The sequence below is a fragment of the Danio aesculapii genome, chromosome 25 (genome assembly GCF_903798145.1).
Source record: "Danio aesculapii chromosome 25, fDanAes4.1, whole genome shotgun sequence".
Lineage (NCBI taxonomy): Eukaryota > Metazoa > Chordata > Actinopteri > Cypriniformes > Danionidae > Danio > Danio aesculapii.
In genome coordinates this window covers 18,414,506-18,439,308 of record NC_079459.1, presented here as the reverse complement: position 1 = coordinate 18,439,308, position 24,803 = coordinate 18,414,506, and the positions used below count along the sequence as shown (strand labels likewise).

The following is a 24,803-nucleotide window of genomic DNA, read 5'->3' as shown; positions in this document are numbered from 1 at the left end:
ATTTTCCATCCAAATAGGTCAATCAGATATTTGCCAAAACTGTAATAACACATAAAACATTTATGAATAAAGCATCGTTTTCATCCAGGTTAAGATAACTAAACTAAACTGAATTAACGCAACAAGTTTGCAGACAATTGAAGTAAACTTAATGGTGTTGTAATTAACATTGTGATGAACAGTGTGGGGCCAGGAAGTGTGGGAAATGAGTGTTAATGGGATAATTGTAATAAGTATTACAATGTAAAACTATACTAGTACTTCAGATCCCAGATTCGGTTAAGTCAACAAAACTTAAATTGCCTAAGTAAATACGAATCAAATGACACTTAAATCAATAAGGTTAAGATAACTAAACTAAACTGAATTAAAGCAACAAGTTTGCACACAACTGAATTAGGTAAACATAATATTACTTTTCGTCTGGAATTTCTGTGTGGAGTTTGCACGTTCTCCCCGTGTTCGCGTGGGTTTCCTCCGGGTGCTCCGGTTTCCCTCACAAGTTCAAAGACATGTGGTATAGATGAATTGGGTAAGCTAAATTGTCCGTAGGCTGTGAATGAGTGTATATGGATGTTTCCCAGTGATGGGTTGCAGCTGGAAGGGCATCCGCTGTGTAAAACATATGCTGGATAAGTTGGCGGTTCATTCTGCTGTGGCGACCCTTGATTAATAAAGGGACTAAGCCGAAAAGAAAATGAATGAATGAATAATATTACTTTTACAGTATAGTTTATTTTAATAAAAATTTACTAGTGCACTATAAAAATACAGGGTTCCATACAATTCATTAATGTTGTCCCAACACAAATTGATTAACTTAAAAAATTGAGGGAACTTAACATAAAACAATTAAGTTGTGTAAAAAATTCAAAAGAATGTTGTTGTTTCAGCTCATTTTAAATAAGTACAAGCAAAAAAAACCCCCATCTACATAACATGTGTAACATAATATTTGTGTATTTACAAAAAAACAAAGCACTGGCTAATGAATACATACTAATGAAAAAACACTATAACCTGAAAATGTTAAATGGCTTAGCTTGGTAACTCTGCTTTCAAGTAGAACACGAGTAGATGGTCAAACTTTCTGCTGAGATATCTTGTTACGTCAGTGGTTTTGCGTAAGTGAAGGACCTTGAAGAGAACGTCCCATATTCCCTTTCATTTTGGACTGGCAAAGAGATTTCAGGGCTTTAGGGATTGAGCAACAAGAAGACCTGAATCATAAGATCAATATTCTTTTGTCTATTTCTGCGAGGAATAAAAAAACAATTGGTTATCTTGTGGGCAGCGAGGTGAAATGCATTGCTGTAAGAAAGAGCGAGCAGTGCTTCATGGTGACAGTAAAGAAATGAAATGATGTAAGCTGACAGTAATTTATAAAGCAATCAATATGTGCCTTCAGGATAGAGTAACACAACAGCCTCGGGTACATCATTTAATCCATTTGGCGGTAGAAGTCTATTGTTTTGGAGTTGCTGAAGTCGATAGACAAAATAATGTCATAAATAAAATTTGATCGACAAGAAAAAGGTTAATCAGCGCTGTGTTATAGGCTTATATGAATTGTTCACACAAGCAAAGAAGAGGGTTTGCACATATTCTTACACCTTGGTAAAATAGAGCAGAACTGCACAAAAATATCATTCCCAGTTTCATAAATTCACAATGCTCCTTTAATCTCCCAGTCCCCAGAGTTGGAATTTATTTATGGACTGTATATTTATTTATAGACTCCTGTCCAGTACCACCTAATAAACCAGCAGAGAAGAGTGCACATTTATTTTTAGTATTCTATACTGTTATAGTTACTGTTAGTATTTATAATTTGATTTACTTTCTGTTTAATATATTTAAATTACAGTATGTTTTAGTAATAGGGTTAAATATTTACCTTTAATGCCTCTCATGTATACAATATCCTGCTCAACATTGTTCGGTCTCATGAAAAAATACTTGTATAACTTGTCTTATGTGTATATATCTTATAGTATAAGTTATGCCGAGGTTTTTAAAATAGCTTTGATGTCCAGTGTTGTGCTTGTATTTATAAGTAATTTATGTAGCACCGTTGTCCTGCGAGACACAACATTTAGTTCCTCTGTATGTCCACAGCGGAATGACAATAATCTTGACTCAAGTGTTTGTGTTATTTGTATTAGCTTTGTCTATTTCTCTTGTTTTATTTAGCTATTTTAGTACTTAAATATGAAAAATTATAGTAGATTAACTGAAAAATGTTTTTTTAAAGGTCTTAGACTTACACTCCAAAAAATGTTTTTGTTGCTTGTTGAAACTACTTATTTAAAACGAGCTAAAACAACACAATTCTTGAGATTTTGTTGGGACAACTTAATTGTTTTATGTTAAATCCACTTAAATTTGTAAAAACAACTAAGGTAATTCCTTCATGTTGTCCCAACACAAATCGATTGTGTGGAATCCAGCATTTTTACAGTGTAGTTACAAAAGCACGGTTAGAACAAAACAATCTTATTTTATAAATTTATTGAAACTTTATTAGAATAATCTTTACTGGTTGTAAGAAATTAAAATGGATTTCGTAATCTAAAAATATATAATGCTTCATGAGTAATTGAAATATTTTTAATGAACCTTTGATTGAGTTTGATTTATTTACTGATATATTTGCATTCCTTTTGTGTTTACTAAAAATGAAATATATACAGTGCTCAACATAAATGAGTTACCTCATTTTTAAAATGAATATTATTATCTATTTCTCAGTGAATATAGGCAATGTGTTTTGGTGCATTTATGCAAAACATATTTATTAATCAGATATATTTATTAAAATATCATTTTAGCCACTAAACATCTTTAGAAATAGAAAGATAATACATTTAAATTTGTGCAAGATACTGGAAAATAACTACAAACTACAAAAGAGTTTAATTAATATTTTTCTCTAACATATACATTTGTGTGTACTAATTTTGGATCATTATCATAAGTTATTTTGTGAGAGATTTGGCTTTAGTACTGACTAATCTAATGTTTATGCATAAATATAATATTGTAAGGCTTTCGATAGAAAATAATAATTTAAATGAGAGATTTGTGAGGGAAGTACTTACAGTAAAGTCTGAATTATTAGCCCCCCTTAGAATTATTATTATTTTTTTCAAATTTTTGATGTTTAACAGAGTAAGGAAATTTTCACAGTATTTCTGGAGAATGTCTTTTTTGTTTTATTTTGGGTAGAGTAAAAGCAGCTAGAGTTTTTTTTTTTATATATATATTTTAAGGTCATTCGCCCCTTTAAGCTATATTATGTTTCTATAGTCTACAGAACAAACTATCGTTATACAATAGCTTGCATAATTACCCTAACCTGCCTAGTTAACCTAATTAACCTAGTTAAGCCTTTAAATGTCACTTTAAACTGTATAGAAGAATCTTGAAAATATGTAGTCAAATATTATGTACTGTCATCATAATAAATGTAAAATAAATCAGTTATTAGAAATGAGTTATTAAAACTATTATATTTATAAATGTGTTGAGAAAATCTTCTCTCTGTTAAACAGAAATTGGGGAAAAAAATAAACAGAGGGGCGTCACGGTGACGCAGTGGATAGCACGATCGCCTCAAAGCAAAAAGGTCGTTAGTTCAAGCCCCGGCTGGGTCAGTTGACATTTCTGTGTTTATGAGTTTGCATGTTCTCCCCATGTTTGCGTGGGTGTTTCTCAGTGATGGGTTGCAGCTGGAAGGGCATCCTCTGCGTAAAAACATATGCTGGATGTCGGTGCCAATGGCGTAGTGAAAAAGTGCACCGACAAATGCACTCCGGTGTTCGCGGCGACCCGGGTTCGATTCCCGCCTCGAGGTCCTATGCCGATCCTTCCCCTCTCTCTGCTCCCCACACTTTTCTGTCAATTCTCTCTACTGTCCTGTCCAAATCAAGGTGAAAACCCCTAAAAAATAATTATAAAAAAAACATATTCTGGATAAGTTGGCGGTTCTTTCCGCTGTGGCGACCCCTGATGAATAAAGGGAGTAAACCGAAAAGAAATGAAATGAAATAAACAGGGGGGCTAATAATTCTGACTTTAACTGTATATGCTGAGCACTGTATATGCTTTGAATTTAAAACTAGGAACATTACAAGTGATAAATATAAACATAAATAAAAGATATCAACACAAACATAAATACAACATTGCACACGATAAGTATAATAAATTTATATCTTTAATTTATTTATATTTTTATATAATATGTATTTTTATATAATAAGTATTACATAAATGTAATAAATTAGCCTACATAATATTATTATAAGTTAGATTTTATTAAATATATAATAACTGGGTAATATATACACGAAAATGAATAATATTAAATAAAAAAGTGATATAAAGGACATTGTTAAAACCTGTTTATTAATTACCAATTAAAACAATATTTTGAAACATTTTGAGTTAGAAAAAAAATTTTTTTTACTTTGGATGAGGATATGCCAAAATCTAACAAAACCTTTATTGTGATGAACATTATAAATGACATAGGGAAGTTTCTATACGTTATTAATGTTTTTTTTCCACCATGTCATATTGAAAAAAAAAACATTGCATTATCGACCACTGTTTCTTTAAACATCTTTCAAGTTATTATAGTGATAAATTAGAGAGATACCTTCATTCATGCCTGCTTAAGAAAAATGACACTTCAGGCAAAACGAATTATAACGCGTTATAGGACATGCCAAACTTGCGTGTCGTCAGACTTTGACTGGTTATTACAGAAGCTGTTGCTTGGCAATATCAGCAGCATCATCGGAGTCCCTAGAGAGCGCGCGAGAATAGAAGCACAGGATGCGCGCACACGCCCAACAACACGCACGAGCAACGCGCGACCGTTCACATTTCACCAAACGGCCGCTCCAATCGCTTTAAAGTTACACTCCGACCGCGGACAGGCGTTTTATCTCGGGCTGCGTTTTATTTACGTGCCATGGTTCAGTTATAACTCGGTGCTGAAATTTAAACCGCGGAATTCAGCCTGCCCGAAAGAAGTGGAGCGCCTACAGCGGCACATTTGAGCCTTATGAAGATTGTTGAGGTAAGTGTTGCATGTGCCAACGGTTTTTTGCACAGGAAAGAGTAGAAATAGGTCCTGCAGGCGAGAAATTCGAGCTTCAAAGAGATAGAAAAGTAAATGTGTCCGAGTCTGGACCGCGGTGCTGAGAGAAGTGTGTGAGGAGACTGAAATTGTGTGAAGAAGTGGAAACGCGGTCAGCGCCTTCAGTTTTGATGGCATTTACCTGTCTAGTTTAACTATAGGACGCTGGTTTTGTCCAGTTCGACGTGTAGTTCAAGTATAAATAATGAAAGTAATTTTTATGAGTTGAACAAGACGCGTTTTAAGGCATTGGATGAGTTGAAGTCTGAATTAGTTCTTTTAACTGTCAGATTGAGTGTCAGTAATACAGCGTATTAAAACGACGTTTGTTTGTGTTTACAAAAGGTCGAAACAGTAAAATTCTGTCACTTATTCCGTATTTGACCTACATGTGTGGAAAAGTAACATAGAAACTTGCCTTTTTGTGCATTTATTGACATAATTTTGATATATTTAAAATGATAACATAGATTTCCCAATATAGAAATGAGATTTACTCATCTCTAAAGCTGTTTTTGACTTATTTGCGCACAAACACTTATTTACATGTTTGTTGATTTATTGACTATAATTACTTAGATTTAAACAAATATTTTGTTGAAATATTGAAAGTCTGTCATTTACTCACTCTTAAAACTGTTACTAGTTCGTTTTCAAAAAGAACACAAAAACCGTCAGTCATTCACCTGTTTTTGACTTATTTTCAACACATTTAAGAGAACGTTTATATATCAAAATTCCGCTTTTTACTCACCCTGGGCATTATTGTTTTATATTTACCCCAAGTACCCTTAGTAACAGTATTTGACTTATGTGCTGAAAAACACAAAAAAGACATGCTTATTTACGCATTTGTTGTCTTATTTTTAATAGATTTAAACAGAAAGTTTTTCTAAGTTTTGAAATTCTGGCATTTATGTACCCTTAAAACTGCACATGACTTACAGGTATTTACTAGTCTGTGCATTTATTGACTCATTTTCAATTGATTTAAATGATTAGTTGGCTGAATTTGAATTAAATTATGCAATTTATTGACATTCAAAACTTATGACATAAAGACATAAGAACAAAAAAATTGACAAACACATGTTTCTGTATTTATTGACTTATTTTCATTATTTAAACTTACTGACTTGTCCTGGAGAACACAAAAAACATTGGTTGGTTATTTGATCTGTTTGTGTATTTATTGACTCGTTTTCAATTGATTTAAAATGATAGTTAAATGATATTATTAGCCCAAATGTTGAAATTCTGTAATTTACTCTCTAAAAAACGGTGATTGACTTCTGTGAACACACAAAATGTAGTCATTTCCTTTTTTATACTATTTTATTCCCTTGTTAAATGTATTTAATGACTTTTTTCAGTGAATTTTTGAAATATGATATATCATCAAAAAAGTTCTACTGCTTTACTGCACCTTATAACATTAGTTGCCTAAATATTGAAATGATGTAATTTATTGACACAAAACTTCATATGACCTAAGAACACAAAACATTAAAAAACACACTTCTTTGTGTGTTTCTTGACTTCTTTTCATTATTTAGTGATAAAATATTGACATTCTGTCATTTACTCATTTAGCATAAAACAGTGTATGACTTTTACTTGTCCTGAAGAACACAAAAAACATTGGTTGGTTGTTGGTTTGTTTGTTTATCTATTGATTTATTTTCAAATGATTTGAATGAAGGATATTATTAGCCCAAATGTTGAAATTTACTCACTTAAAAATGGTAAATGACTTCTGTGAACACACAAAATGTAGTCATTTCCGTTTGATTCTCTTTTAAAATTTATTTCATGACTTATTTTCAGCTGATTTTCACTTGATTTTGTTAAATATGACTTATTTTCAGCAAAGTATTGCACACAAAAAGTTATTTCGCTGTATGAATGTGAATGATGGCTGAGGAACAAAGAATAACTCAAAGATGACAGTGTTTTCTTGTTTGTTATACTGCACCTTTAAGAACCCATATTTCTTATTTCTACATGCATTTTAATTTAGTTGTGAAAGTTCTTGGCTTCAATTTTTCATCGCCCATCACAGTTAGAACAAGCAGCATGTGTGCTGTTCTGTCTGTCCAACAGATGCCACATCCATCACTGTGATGTTCATGATATAACTCACACCTTTTCAGAGGTGTGTGCTTCAATGTCTCATACAGATGGCTTTTGAGGCAAAAAGAGACGTTCTCCTTTTTCATTCTGTGTAAGACTCTGTAAGGGAAGATTTAAGAGATCTTCACTCTGATTCCTTTGAATTATTTCTCGGCAGGCTATAAATAGGATGGTGACATGCCCTCACTAGCTTCTAGTTAAGAAATGGATGTGCTCAGAGGACAAGACCTTCTGCTATGTGATCTGTGTTTTTTAAAACGAGTGGTTGATATTGCAACGATCATTTGAATAGTCTTGATTGTCTTGAAAATCTTTTTAAAAGAATTTGAAGAAATTATATGACTGCAGTATTTGAAACTAAAAATCTTCAGTCTTTATTTGATTTACTACAATTTTTTTTTTTTGGAGAATATACAAAATAAAATGTTAAAATTAAAAGAGATTTTTTTAAAAGTAAAAAAAATGACCTTTAAGTTATTATTATTTCTTTTTTACAAAGTCTAATAGTAATTTTCTGAGTGAATGTCTGCATCCTTTTGCAGTCTAGATTTATATTGTAAATTTCTGTTCTAATTTGTTCTTTGTTTTAACCTAAAAAATTGGATTAGCATCTTTAAAGGGTCACGAAGCACCAAAACACATTTTTTGAGTGGTTGACCGTCATATATGTGTCCCATTACACAAAAAAAGTGAAAATTGGTTGTAAGTATGTAAATTTGACACCCAGTGGTTAAACTAGGTAAGAGCAGGTTGCCAGTTTACACCAACAAAGGCTGATTTAAGTCATGTTCTAAATAAAATCAACGGCGTAGATGAATAGGTAGAATGAATATTCTCCATATTAAAAGAAGTTTTTGTTTTAACCAACACCTGAAATGGATATTTTAGAAACGGCTTGTATTTCTTGCAGCTGAACAACAGGACAAACTGTCAGTGATCACCTCAGGTAAACCTCATGTGCTTTATTCAGTGTTAAATGCTAATAATTTGAGTTTATATGTCATTTTACATGACATTTATTGCCATACTACTGAAAGCAGCAGCAGATAGTTCACCTTAGATCTTGAAAATAAAACAAACCATTTGAAATTGAACTTTAGACACAGTGCAAACCAACACATGTCAGTGATTTAGCGTGTACATTTAATAATGTTATAGAGGTTTAATATGTATTAAATAGATTGTCAACCTTGCCATTTCGTTGGAGTGCAGTGAGTGCACTATTCTGTGTTTCTGAATGGCTGTATTTAAATGTTCTGGCTCGTTTCGCCTGATGCAAACAGCCAAATTGCTTATCACTACAAATCTCGTCATGTAGCATGTTGTTAGCACACAGGGTTACAATGTAACCTGCTCAACTAATGTTTGCATTTGTAATGTTTATGTTATTTGCTAGTTAATAACCACCTCATGTGCAGGCCCAGATTAAGAATTCAGAGGCCCCTGGGCACAATGTCAGAAGTAAAGCATACGTCGTCAGCACACAGATTCATGTGAAGTTATTCATAACATAGCATACGGAAGACAAAGGCTATAATGTTACATTAAGCCATATTACACTGTCAGAAACTTGCTCAGATGCATATTTACTGCTATGATTGTGCACGCTAAAAAGCTGCTCAAAATCCTGCTCATGTCGGGCATATCAAAGTTACTGGCTCATGTTGGTCATTAGACCTCTCCTCGCTGCACATCTTCACCACGTTTACCGGAGATAATGTCCGTGGCTGCGCACTTCACAGTTTCTGCGTGCTTCATGGTTCATTCACAAAATATGTCGGTGTCTACACTTTGCAGAGGGCAACAGCCAATCACATTACTTTTCCAGGGTTCCGTAAACGTGATTGGCTAGCATCTGCTCTAGGATATTAGCATGAAGCAATTTAACTTGGATCTGTTTGACGATTTAAAGTTCACTCAAAGTTCACGTGAATCTTTGACGCTGACATAAGAAAAATAACATTTAAAAAAATTACTGTACATAATCTGAGGGAAGTTTCATTCAGTGAGCTGTGTGTAAAGCTGCCATGTACTTCAGGTCAAACCATGTGATCTGCGCAGCACAACTAGTCGACGTCAATCAAAAAGCATTACAGTAGAACATTAAAGTCAACTAGTCGATTAGTCGACTAGTTAGTGCAACCTCTACACCATACATATGCACACATGATACACTCTATACATATACACACACATGATACACTTCATACATATGCACACATGATACGCTCTATACATATACACATTCTATACATATACACACGATACACTCCATACAAATACAAACCTGATACTCTCTCTCTCTCTTTCTCTCTCTCTCTCTCTCTCTCTCTCTCTCTCTCTCTCTCTCTCTCTCTCTCTATATATATATATATATATATATATATATATATATATATATATATATATATATATACACACACACACACACACACTCATGATACACTCCATATATATGCACACATTATACACCCTATACATATGCAGACACATGATACACTCCATATATATGCACACATGACAGCCTATACATATGCACACATGATACAATCTATACATAAAGTCATGATACAATCTATACATATACACACACATGATACACTCTAAATTTATACACAATTTATTTACAAACATGATACACTATGCATATATACACACATGATACACACTATACATATGCACACGATAAGCACACACAATCCACTATGCACATACACACAACCCCCTATAAATATACACACAATACATATATATACACCATACATACGACACACTCTATTTATATATACACTCCTTACATATACACACTTGATACACATGCAAACATATACACTCATGATACACTCTTGTCAGGGTCTGGGATAGAACCCACACACCTGATACACTTCATACATATGCACACTTGATACACTCCATACAAATGCACACATGATACACTCTATACATATACACTCATGATACACTCTATACAAATACACACTCTATACATATACACACACAACAACTTATACATATACACACGATACACTCCATACATATACACTCATAATACACTCCATACATATGCACACATACACTTATGATACACTCTATACCAATACACTTTGCACACATGATATACTCCATACATATACACACACGATACTCTCCATACATATGCACACATGATACACCCCATACATATGCACACGACACCCTATACAAATACTCTTTACATGTAGTCATGATAGACTATACATATACTTACATGATACACTGTATACATATGCACACACGATACACTCTAAACATATACACACAATATATTTACAAACATGATACACTATGCATATATATATACACACAATAGACTCTATACACATGCACACATAATACACTATGCATATACACACCATATATATACAGCCTATACATATACACATGATACATATATACACACAACACCCTATACATCAGATATTCATATATACACTCCTTACATTTGCACATATGATACACTTTATACATATACACACTTGATACACATGCACACATATACACACTCCTTACATTTACACTCATGATACACTCTTGACAGGGTCTGGGATAGAACCTGGCGTTGGGATAGGTCTCTGGCGTGAGAGGTGAGTCACGTAACCACTGAGCTACTGGAAATTGATGAATCTAAACAACACAGATACACACATGATACACTCCATACATGCACACATGATACACTCTATACATATACACTCTGTACAAATGCGCACAAGATACCCTTTACATATACACACATGATACACTCCATACATATGCACACATGTTACACTCTATCCATATACACTCATGATACACTCTATATATATACACACTCTATACATATATACACACACAACATCCTATACATAGACACACGATACACTCCATACATATACACACATGATACACTCCATACATATATATATATATACACACATAACACTATACATATACACACATGAAACACATGCACACTTTATACATATAAACACATTACACACTCCATACATATGCACACTTCATACATTAACACAATACACTCTATACATAAGCACACAAGATACATTCCATACATATTCATATACACTCCATACATATACACATGACACACTCTATACATATGCACACATGATACACTCCATACATATACACTCATAATACACCCCATACATATGCACACATACACTTATGATACACTCTATACCTATACACTTCATAAATTTGCACACATGATATACTCCATACATATACACACATGATACTCTCCATACATATGCACACATGACACCCTATACATATGCTCACATGATACAATTCTATACATATAGTCATGATACACTCCATACATATACTCACATGATACACTGTATACATATACACACACACGATACACTCTAAACATATACACACAATATATTTACAAACATGATACACTATGCATATATATATATATATATATATATACACACACAATAGACTCTATACACATGCACACATAATACGCTATGCATATACACACCATACATATACAGCCTATACATATACACATGATACATATATACACTCCTTACATATACACTCATGATACACTCTTGTCAGGGTCTGGGATAGAACCTGGGTCTCTGGCGTGAGAGGTGAGTCATGTAACCACTGAGCTACTGGAAGTCGATGAATCCAAACAACACAGATACACACATGATACACTCCATACAAATGCACACATGATGCACTCCAGACATATACACTCATTAAACAATTTAAAAGCTCCAACTTTATGCACCAAAGTTGTTAAATAAAATTTCACTTCACAGAAAACCTTAGTGAGTTTAACAAAAAAAATATATATATATATTAGAACAAATTTTGTTTAATTTCTAACAGTTCTAACATTAAAAGTTAAAATGAGTATTTTAGCATTTATGCACTGGCCCCATTCACTTCCATTTGCTGTCAACTTAGCATAACCCCAGATATGACACATCTACCAAATGCATTTCTCTTTTAACAATTTACGAAAAAAAGAAGGTTAAGTTTAATCTTTAATCTGGGTCATCATCTATTCACCCTGTAACTAAATTATGAATGTCAAAGCTCTTCTTTTCCCTCCCAAACAGACTGATGTCATTGGCTGCCCAACACTGGGTCATCATTTTGGTAACAGTTCTGTCTGTTTTTCACCCTGGTTCATAAAGAGGGTTATTTTTACCGTCGCTACTATAGAAATTGCCTATATAATAGCCTCCTTAATTCTGTGGAAATAATACTTGCGGGACAACTCATGCATTTTTTAGCATTATACTAATGGATGTTTGCTGTTTGTTGAGGCCGCAGAGAGCCATAACATTTTAAAACAACCACTTAAAGACAGAAATCACTTTGGTTCGTGTTTTGGCTGTACTCCTGGTGCATTTCAGATGACGAGGTCCTGGTCGTTTTCCATCATACGTAGTAAATATGTTTGTTATGCATACTTTTTGAATTGGCATTTTCTTTTGTTGCTTAGTTTTGTGTGTAATGTCAAGTTATTTATATACTGCTTTATAGAAAACACAACTACATTCACCCGTGTTTTGGCCACTAATGAAAATCATTTTTTTATCTGTTGTCCTATGAATAAGGCTGATATAACAAACTTGCCAAAATTAAATATGCACAAAATATTTTTCAGGCAATAAACTGATGTTAACTAAAATGTTGCTTGATATAAATAAACTAGCTATTTCTCCTTAATGCATTTGCTAATTTAAAACATGATCAAAACAGAGATCTATTTAATGACAAAAGTTCACATAAATAAGTGACACACCAGAATCGGCCAATAGTTTATTAAAATCACATCCCCAAAAGTAGCAATCAATGCAAACTTCAGATATGAGACATGTTCAATAATATTGAATGTAGTGTCATTTGTAATGCTGTCATCACACTAGAGTTTGAGCATGCAAAATTCTGTCGTACAGTGCCGGGGAAAGGGGCGGGATTAAACAGGATGATTAGACATTTAAAAAGTGAGCGATTGGTTCACATTTTACATTTCTGTCCAGAAAGGTTTGATCTTCGATTGGTCTCATGCAGTCACATGATGCAATTTTGCTGGTCAGAATTCACCAAGCTTGAACTTTGCAACGTAGCGAACTGTGAAGCTTGTCGCACGACCTTACGTTTCCTGTCTGTCGCATTCGTGGGTGTACGAATTGAAGTCTTTTGGGCGAAAAGTGCAGTGTGAGGGGCGTAGCGGACATTTTAAAAGAGGGGGGGGGACGGCTGTATGAGATCATATGTTCATATAATTATTAATCACCTGTTTCCAAATGGTCTGTCTCTAAAAGTGAGGGGGACGGATCCCCCCGGTTGCTACACCCCTAAGTGTGACCACGGCTTTAGTCAGTGCATTGTTCACTTGGTTTATTAATTATGAAATCAATTCAGTTACAAACAGCTCTACAGAAGATAATATTGTTATTCAGCTTAATTGAGTTCATTCAATTCATTTGAATAACGGTGTTGATGTCACAAAATTCAATTGAATGAAGAAGCACTAACTAAGGCTCCCATCAATACAAATCAATTCAGCTTTTGTTCTCAACCAATAGCATCAGTGCTATTAAACTGATCAATATGATGTTATTGAATATTAAGTAAAGGCTAATTGACTCCTTGATGTTCAATTACTAGAAAATAATGCACACCTGAGGTGGGAGTTCTTATTATCCACTAAAAAAATGCACATAGCTTTTCAGTTGGAAAAAAATTATATTAACTGGTAAATGCATGAATGTTTTGCCAGTAATTATTATATAATAATAAAGATTATTTATTCATTTATTCATTCATTTTCCTTCGCCTTAGTCTCTTATTTATCAGGGGTCGCCACAGCGGAATGAACTGCCAACTATTCTGGCATATGTATTACGCAGCGGATGAAGTTCCAGTCCCAACCCAGGACTGGGAAACACCCATACACTCTCACATTCTCACACGCTTTAATCCACTATGGCCAATTTAGTTTATTCAATTCACCTATAGCACACGTCTTTGAACTGTGAGGGAATCTGGAGCACCCGGAGGAAACCCATGTGAACACCCTGATAAAGATTATTATACTGTATATCTTAAACTTTACTTAGTTACTGGAAATACAAACTGAACGATGAGAAGTCTGCATTGTTACACCCCTTGTAGAAAGTAGGAAAACTTTCAATTCAGAGTTGTCTGGGATGTAGAAGTATTAAACAAAAACAAATCATGTCAATTACATCATCATCATGTCTTGCAGGACTTCTGACACATTGAAAAATTATAAGTATACCTTTTTAAATAAATATATTCAACGAATATTCAAAATTCCATTTTTTTGGACAGCCAATTTAAATCCATGTCCATGGTGGCCAGTGGTGGAAAGAGTACTGAAAAATCATACTTAAGTAAAAGTTCCATTACTTGCCTAAAAATGTAGTGCAAGTAGAGTAAAAGTATCTGTTGTAAATATTACTCAAAGTATGAGGGAAAAGTAGACCTTTCAAAAGTACTTAAGAGTAGTTAGTAGTGAGTAACAAGCTGATGCGTTTACATGTAATTTGTGGATGTGTGCAAATGTAACATTCTGTAGTGCATTTAGTCATTGCTCAGCAGGCACACAACGTCATACAGTAAGTTAATATTAGATTAGATTTAGGTCGTGATGTCAGGTGACCAAAATTCAATGTCTAACCAGTGTCTAAGGACAACGTTATTTTCATGTCCAATAACAACGCCAAATGATGTTGATGTTTGGTTGATTTTAGGTTGTGTTAGAAAGTTACCAAAATCCAACATAGGGCCATCTTAAACCAACGTCATATTGACGTCAAATACTGACATTTATTTATCAGGTATGGCAACCAAAATCCAACGTCTGATAGACGTCATAGTGGTAATGTCTAAATAATGTCAAACCGCAATATCATTAGATGTTGGACATTGACGTCAGCCTGACGTTGGGTTCTGACGTCAACCTCATTTTCATTTCCTAACAAAATGCAACGTCCCCACGACGATGCGGAACAACATCAATCTGATGTTATGTTGACATCTTGTGCCTCCTGGGTGTTTAAGGCCATTTCAGTCATCATAGGGTAAACATCAGTTATCTTCTCATCAGTTACATGCATCTAAACAGTCTCTGGGTCAATGCGTGTAAAGATTTTAAACATTGGACACTTTTAATGCTTCCAAACAGTTTGGCGCAATTATAAATCGCCCATGTCTTGAGGTTGTTCCTTATGATGCGATTTACCTTCTGTGTTCGATTTGATTGGACAAGGACTCCAGAAATCACAGGACTGATTTTTCTAATCCCCATAGACAAAAAAAATTATTAGAGACTGCAGGTTGAAGGAAAGTAGTGAAGTAAAAGTACCAATACAGCACTAAAAATGTACTCAAGGGAGAGTAAAAGTACATGTTTTTAAGACTACTTAGCAAAAAACAATTCCGGAGAAAAACTACTCAATAACAATCATCTGAGTCTTTGTAATTTGTTACTTTACACCACTGATAATGGTATTACACAGCATATACCAAGCATATTCTCAGTTATTGTGCCTTTATAGAATATATATTTTCAACTTTTATTTGGGTAAGACAGTAGCATACAGACAGGAAAGCAATGTGCACAGAGATAGAGGAACAGGACTGACCAGGGACCTCAAGCTAGGAATCAAACTCAGGAATCAAATGTCGGCAGGCTTAACTGTAAGGCTACAGGACTGTCGCCAACCATATTCTCGGTTATACCAGTCTGGCATTGTATTAGGTTACATGCAATTCTCAGACGATGTTTATTAAAACAGATGACTGCTCAGTGTTTAGTTTCGCTCATCTGTGTCTGAGGAGGTTATGGATTGTTATTAAAATCACACAGAGCTCTATGGACTGGTGCAGATTATTGACTTCTGTAGTATTCCAGTAATTGAATGACTTTACAGGCATTTCTTTCTATGATACATGTTGCATTTAAAAGTGTACTAGCAACTCCACAATATAATATAAACTTATCATCTCAGCGTGCTACTGTAATTACTTAGACAACAGTTCAGTCCTGCTTGACCGAGTATCACTTTAATTTTTTGTAATAGTTGCACAGAAATCAAACTGCAATTACCACACACTTTCTCTCTTTCTCTCTCTCTCTCACACACACACACACACACACACACACACACACACGCACACACACACAAACACACACACGCACACACACACACACACACACACACACACACACACACACACACACACACACACACACGCACACACGCACACACACTACACAACACAACACACATGTTCCCATAGTAGCTCAAGTCTTCAGCAGCTCTTCAGCTGCACACACCTCGCACCCACACAGTATTCCTCTGTGAGCTTCATGACAGAGTCTGCTGTCTGAATGTCAAGGACAAAATCAGAAAGCTCCAAGAGAAGGTAAAAAGACAAGTTCTCACTCTTTATGATTAGTCAAGCCCTGAGAGGATGAGGGGTTTGACATTCAAAAAATCCTCTCGTCACACAGTCTGACTGGAATACAGGCTGGTGACATACAGGTGATGGGCAGATCAACTGCAGGGTAAAGCTATAAAGACTGCTAGTGCAGCACGACAATGCATATGTTACAAGGTTACTCCTAAATTATTCAATTCCATACATTCAGTGGGTAGAGTATAAAGGTGGGCTTTCAACAAGGGGCTCATATTGTTGGTCTTACAGAAAATTTAAGACCTTCGAAGGTCAAACCAGCAATTAATTATTTTATATATATATATATATATATATATATATATATATATATATATATATTTATGTATATGTATATATGTGTGTGTGTGGTTTTGCTATATGTTTTAAAATTTATATTCTGTCAATTTATTACACTCATAAAAAATAGAATTTTTAAAAATGTATTTAAAACTATTTAAAAGCCATTTTAAGAGTTCACACTTAGCTGACAATTGTGAGCTCAAAAGATTCTCGAGCCCGGTATGTATGTTCCTCTGTGTCAAGTTTCTTCGCAGGGATTTTGTTTTTTGTGAATGCTACCTTAATGTAGCTCAAACTTGCCCATTTAGAGGTAGGAATGTGCAACATCTTTAATCATAAGGTAAACACAAAAAAAAGTTTTCATCTGGAGCTCCTTCACGGGACTTGGCACTTGTAAAGACTCAATCCAACGGGTTCTTGCAGCTCTCATCCTGCCCACACTCTTCAGCGCTACCAAGTCAAACAATCCCAGAACTTATGATACGTGTCATGTAGTTACAGTTTTTGAGAGGTGTGCTTCAGCCACGGCGAGGGGTATGTAACGGCGTGAATGCTGTGCCGGAACATACGCATGTGCTTGACGCAGAAGTATAAATCAGCCTTTAGGAATAATCTGATTGGTAAATCATGTGTTAGCTAATGCGGGACCAGCCGTGGTCAATCATAAGCACGTGATCCTCTCGAAGTGAAGTTTATTTATAAACTAAAGCTGCGGTCACACTTAACTTTTCTTCACATAGACTTCCATTCATACGCACGCGAATGCGTCAGACCGGAAACGTGGGGTAATGCGTCAAGTTTCGCAGGTTGCTGCGGTGCAAAGTTCAAGCTTGGTGAACTCTAACCTGCTAAATCGTATCACTTGACTGCATGAGATCAATCATGGATCAAAACACGACCTCTCTGGGCAGAAATGTAAAGCATGGAGCAATCGCTCGCTTTTTTAAATGTCTAATCATCTTGTTTAATCCCGCCCCTTTTCGCAGCGCAGTACGACAGAATTTCGCACACACAAAGCCCAATGTGACCGCAGCTTTATTTCAAGAGGATCACATGGTTATGATTGCTAGTGGCTGGATCCGCATTATCCAATTCTCAATGCACCAATCAGACGACTCCTAAGCTACTACAAATACCCTGGGTTACTTACCACCGCTATCTTCGTTTTGAAGAATCCCCCTTCCACCCCTACTCCTCCATCTTCCTGGATGGGTGACACGATGGCCCAGTGCTTAGCACTGTTGCCTCACAGCAAGAATGTCTCTGGTTCCATTCTTTACCAAACCAGCAGACATTTCTGTGCGGAGTTTGCATTTCTCCCCGTGCTCACGTGGGTTTCCCCCGGGTTCCCCGGTTTCCTCCCATCGTCCAAAAACATGCAACAAAAGTTAATTGACTAATCCAAACCAGCACTATAGACACGCTCCTAGTAAATGGTTATCTCTCAAGAGCAATCACTGGCTGTTCATTGGTTATTACAGCAGGGGAGTTCTCGAGATCTACCTGAGCTCAAACTCCCCTCTCGCCTTGCAATGGGAGGGAGCCCCGGGCTCGAGGATCTTATGAGCTCAGGACTCTCTCCCGGGACAGCATGCTAAACAAGCTTATAATTAATCATTAACTAAGTGTGAACTCTTGAAATTAGTTTATAAATAGCTTCACTAAGACCAAATTTTTGGCTAAACTCCTAATTTCTCAAATTTTCTTTTAAGATTTATTTTTTAGAAACACTTAAACACCTGATTGGTTGGATGGCCCAGAAAATTACGATTACAGCACATGTCAATAACTTATTGTTACTTTTCAGATGCCACTATTGTAAGGACTTTTATATTGGGTCATTGATTTCTTTAAACTGATGTCATATGAATTGTAGTAGTAGATAGTTGAAAAGGTCAACCAATCGGATCTGTAACAAACCAACATTCCCATTTCAAGGGGCGATACAGACAGTTAAATGAAGTTGTCAATTTCATTTTATAACACATTTTACAATACAAATTGATTCAAAGTAGCTTTATGGAAATTCCTGATGTTAATAAACTAGCTTCTTTTCATGCTAGATTAATTTTATGTTAGATAACCGTTCTTCCTACAAAGAAAGCTGGTAATTGTGTCTCTAATGCATTAAAAAAGTCATCATAGTGTGTGTCTCTTGGAAACATGCCTAGAATAGATTTGCCATACTTTCAGACAGTCACACATACCAGTTCATACGTTCCATGGCTGATTAATTAATCGACTGAAGACCAAGCATGATGTGTTTTCTATTGGCATGGCAACTGACATACAGAATAAATACAAAACCCTTAAATAAGATGTAGCAAGATATATAAATGTGTTGAGCCACAAACTACAGTGCTTTTGTATATTTAAAATTGCTTTCTTTTGTAAAATCATTTGGAGTCAGCTTTTTCTCAACTAAGGCAATGGAAGCTGATAATAGATTTGTGCAGAATTCACAAAAATGCATGAGGGTGAGATGATGTTGAGTTTGCTCAGTATTAAAGCAGAGTAAAGCATGGGAAATGTCTGGTGGGACTGTTGTTTAAAGATCATCTCGAGTAAACATCTGTCTTTTGAAGAAGCGTGCCACTGCACAGTAATATTAGTGTGTAATTTATTTCCCTCCAGGGCCGCAGCACCTCATGTGTAAGAGAGGTCAACATATGGTGCTGAGCTGTACGGTGTGTATGTGTGTGTGTGTCCGCGCGAACGAGAGGGGAAAACACATGAGCTGTTAAAACAGAGTTGGAATTACATTGGCAAGCAAGCAGGGAGTGTATTTCGTGTGTATATCGGATGAGTGGCCGAGCGCGTGTCCGCCTCAGTGCAGTGGTTGATGTAATTTACACTGTCACAACATGAGGCCGGTCGCAGGATGACAGGGTAGCAAGGGAGAGCAAGGTACAGTGATGGCTGACCTGTCAGCACTGATCATTTTGTGTGTCATGTGCAGCTTGGTAAAAGACGAGAACCTGTAGAGCTGGAAGGCGACCTGGGTGAGAGTTTCTTCTGGCTGATGGTCATTCGCGTTGAGTGTGATTTGGCCAAGCAGGCCAATGTTATTGAATCAACATCATATTAACATGGACACCAGGGTCTAAAATAAGCTCCCACCAAGTGTGAGTAAAAGTTAATGTTTGCAACAGTGTTACTCGCAATTTAGATTGTGACTTTTCTTAATTTTTTTAAACAATGCCCAAGCGCATGATATGATTTAGCATGATTATGCAACTGTAAATATGTATGTAAATCTGATGTTCCGCATGCTTCACTGATCTTTTGACTCAAACAGCTCATGATAACAGTGCCTTTTCAGAGCCTCTAAGCAACTCGGATTGTGTTGACTTAATAATGTGCGTGTGAAAATGCAACACGGACAAAACATCTTCCCAAGTTACAAATGAGAATTTTTTTTTATCTGTTGTCAATAACACAGAAGCACTTGAGAAAATAAATGTTTTCTTGCAATTTACAGCTAAATAAAATGCGTAAAAGATGCTTTAACCATACACGTTTTGCGAATTGCAATGCTGTCTGTGAATGTTTGTTGGAACTATGGATTTGGCAACATAGGCTCATTTTAAAAACATAGCCCTATATACATTTCTGTAGATCATGAAATATGTAGCCAGAAGTACATACATATTTCGTCTGTAAAATGAATGCTATAGGGCGGTGTGACGCCGATCCTTTTTGCGATTACCAGCTGACCGCTTACCCCCATATGGTTGGCTTTCCCACTGTTACCAGTTTGTCCAGTTAGCTCGCCATGTATGTCTGCGGACTTGAGACCCAGAGAGGAGTTGACCATGACGACAGTCTAATGGTACCAGAAAGCAGGTAGGACAAAAACAGAAACCAAAAAATAAAAAAAACAATTAAAAAACAGGTTGAGAATGTTGTAAAATCTGAAAACTTGATCAAAATTAGGTGAGGCCTTATTTTTCTGGATTGCTTTTTAAAACTGTTGGTTGGTTTTAGAGATGTTGGTGGGCCCTGGCCAGTCGGTGCTTTTGAAAACAATATTGGTTGGGTTTAGGGAAGGAAGTAGGTTTGTCAGTCGATTGGTCAGTCAGTCGACAGCGGCCTCTGGTGGATTTATACAAGAACACCTGGTGCGAATGGCACTAGCGAGAGAAATTTGAGTTCTAAAAAAGCGTACACAGTGGCCTCTGGTGGATTTGTGATTCCTCCTGGGACGTATTTAGCGCTCTCCAGAAATGTATATAGGGGTACATATCAAATGGTCCTGGGTTGGGATTTGGGAAACACAAAATTGTTCAGTTATGTTGGTTATCCTGAAACTTGGCCATTTCTGTTTTGAGAGTAACTGAAAGCGTTAAGAAACTAATTAAAAAATAATCCTTAGATTAATTGTTATTAGCATGAACATATTGTAAATTTGTTTATTGCATTAACAATAATAATAATAATAAATGTAGCTGCAAGCAGCAATTAAGGGGCCAAGCAGTCCACACCCCGAATGAGCAAGCATGAAGAAAAAGTTATATCATTACAATCTTTTAAATCTTTTGTGTTAAGCCTGATTTATTCTTCTGCATCAAGCACACGTGTATGCTCTGGCGCAGCCTTCACTCTGTCGCAGACCCCTCGCCGCGTCTGACGCTGACGCGCACCTCTCAAAAAATGTAACTACACGTTTCAACAACCTGTAACGCAAGCTGACAATGTAGGCGGTGCTGAGGGCCACGAGCCCGATGGAGCGAGTGTTTACAATGGAGCAAGACTCCATACTAGTAGCAGTAGTAGAAGTAATAATGACAGCAACATTCATTCATTCATTTATTTATTCATTTTCCTTCAGCTTAGTCCCTTTATTTATCAGGGGTACGCAGCGCATGCCCTTCTAGCCGCAATCTAGCACTGGGAAACACCCATACACTCTCTCATTCACACACATACACTATGGCCAGTTTAGCTTATTCATTTCATCACTGTATAGTGCATGTCTTTGAACTATGGGGGAAGCAGGAGCACCCGGAGGAAACCCCCGCAAACATGGGGAGAAAATGCAAACTCCACACAGACATGCCAACTGACCCAGCCGGAGCTTGAACCAGCAACCTTCTTGCTGTGAGGCAACAGTACTAACCACTGAGCCACCGTGTCACCCCAACAGCAATATTACTAATTGTAAAAAAAAGATACAAATATTTAGAGATACATCTTCTAGTGAATAAAATATTCTAATGGAATCTTGACAGGAGTGCATTTCCATGTTCCAAGACCAACAACAATAAAAAACATCATGCTTCCAAAACAGTACTAAGCTTTATGGTTAATAGAGGGATAAGAAGGCCCGAGTGAGAGCAAGTGGAAGACATAGCATCTGGAGACCCGCATGGGGCCGGTTACTATGGCAGTGAGTCTCTCAGTACCTCAGGGAGAGCAGCAGGTTGCATCTTAGTCGAATTAGGCATCATTTTTAATTTGATTCAAACGGAAATGAGGCTGTTACACATTTATATTCTTTTATTAAGACATTTATATAGTTAATAGTATAAATATGTAGACTTAAGATGGAGTCGGAAATATGAGGTTTTCTTACAGGACACAATCTAGTAAGTTGGATTGTTTTATTTATAAAAATTAAATGTAATTTTGGTAACAATTCATACACAATCATGGTGCAGAAATTAATACATATAATAAATAAATAATAATAATAATAAAAAAAAAATGGAAAAATCAAAGAGCCATACAAACAACCCAGGGTCATTCTGAAAACGTACCTACACAGAAGTTTCTGGAGACCGCAAAATACGCCCAGGTGGCATGTTTTTCTGCAGTTTTTGTTTTCGCGAATCCACCAGAGGCCGCTGTGTACGCTTTTTGAGATCTCAAATTTCCCTTGTGAGTGCCATTTGTGCCTGCTGTTCTCACGTAAACCCACTAGAGGCTGCTGTCGATGGACTTTTTGATAGACTTTTTGACTGGCTGAGCGAACGATCGACTGACCCACCCTCCCCCTTCCCTAAACCCAGCCAATGTTAGTGATCGATCCTCCCACCCACTTCCCTAAACCCAACCAACACGTTTCAAAAGCAATCCAAAAAAAAGAAATTGTCTGATTTTTTTATTCATCACGTTTTCAGATTTTACCACATTCTCACCCTGCTATTTACTTGTTTATTAATTTTTTTTTTTTGGATTATGTTTTTGTCTTACCTGCTTTCTGGAACCGCTCTTCACCGGACTCAAACCCTTTCGTCGTGGGCAAATCCTCTCTGCGTCTCAAGTCCATTGACGTACATGGCACGCTAACGGGACAAACTGGTTGCAGCCGGAATGCCGTCCATACGGAGGTAAGCGGTCAGATGGTAAGCGCGAAATGGAACACCGTCACACAGCCCCGAAGCGTTCGTTTAAAAAAATGAAATGCAGCCATACGTACCTCTGGCTACGTAATTCGCAGTCTCCAGAAATGTGCATAGAAACATTTGCAGAATGAGCCTGTGTTGCATAGAAAATATAAAATTTTGTTTATTTATTTGTTGTATTAAATATATGACGTTACATAGAAACTACACTTCCCACAGAATACATATAATCTTTATATATATATATGTGTGTGTGTGTGTGATTCACACCACACAGCTCTTTAATGACTGATGACAGATCGTCTGTACCTTTTGACATGCCATTTTGTGCTAAACAGATCAAACTAAATCCCAGTTTAACAATTCACATGGTTCAAGCAATCACTAATGGGTGACAGATGCGGATTATAAAATGGGGTCTACAATGCCAGCAAATACAGTGGCAATATTCACAGTATATGAAATCAAAATGGTTGGGTATTTTAGAGGTGAGAAGAGATTTGAGAAACTCCTACTGTTTTTATAGATTCTCCAGTATATGCATGCAGAAAGGGGCTGATGGATGAGGGTTTTGCACACCCAGGACCAGGTTCAACCTCGCTCTTTGTCCTTTCTCTGATCCCCAAGTAATCACAGCCCTTCCTCCATCATGTTCTCCAAGCGGTTTACTTAATGAAAAAATGCTGTGATCTGTAAATGAAAAGGCTTTGGCGGGTCTCTAATCATTAATCCACGCAGGTTAATATCACACATGCCCGAGAATCAATACGCTTCTTCCTTCTGCAAGCACAGAAAGATTGGCCAAAACTTTTTATTTAGGACTTTTATATATAGTGTTTTCAAAACCTTTTCTTGTATAATATGTTCTCACATGCCACTAGCAAAGGCTAGTTCTTATTTAAGCTTAATTTAGAATAATATCGCTTTATAGTTTTATTTTAATTAGGTTGATTTAATGACAGATATACTTATGGGGACACATGTATAATATTGTTATTTTCTTGCCTACTTGAATAAGTTAAGCAAAAAAATATTGTGAGATTGGTATACTTTTTGTTCATTATTTTTTATAATAGTAATATCTCACTGAAGGCAATTGTTACGCTAAAATAGTTTGTAATAGTATTTTACAATGAAAGGGTGTATTAACATTTTTATTTTACATTAATATCTATTTATTTATTTTAATTATAGATATTTACTTTTTTATTTATGTTATTATTAATACTTCTGTTTATATGTAAGTTTTATGTAAAGTATTTATGTCATTGAATGATTGTATTGATTTAATACTACAACTACTACTACTAATATTACAACCCAGGCTCATTCTGATTATGTACCCCTATATACATTTCTGG

General features: G+C 35.8%; 1 protein-coding gene across 1 annotated transcript in view; it reads left to right on the top strand.

Annotated features, from left to right (window-relative positions):
* The first annotated feature begins 4,875 nt into the window (after positions 1-4,875).
* si:ch211-269c21.2 (carbohydrate sulfotransferase 8) overlaps positions 4,876-24,803 on the top strand; it is a 136,949-nt gene continuing 117,021 nt past the window's right edge. The window contains exon 1 of the mRNA XM_056452188.1: positions 4,876-5,089. The gene's annotated coding sequence lies outside the window, so the exon portion shown is untranslated. The remainder of the gene's footprint in view (positions 5,090-24,803) is intronic.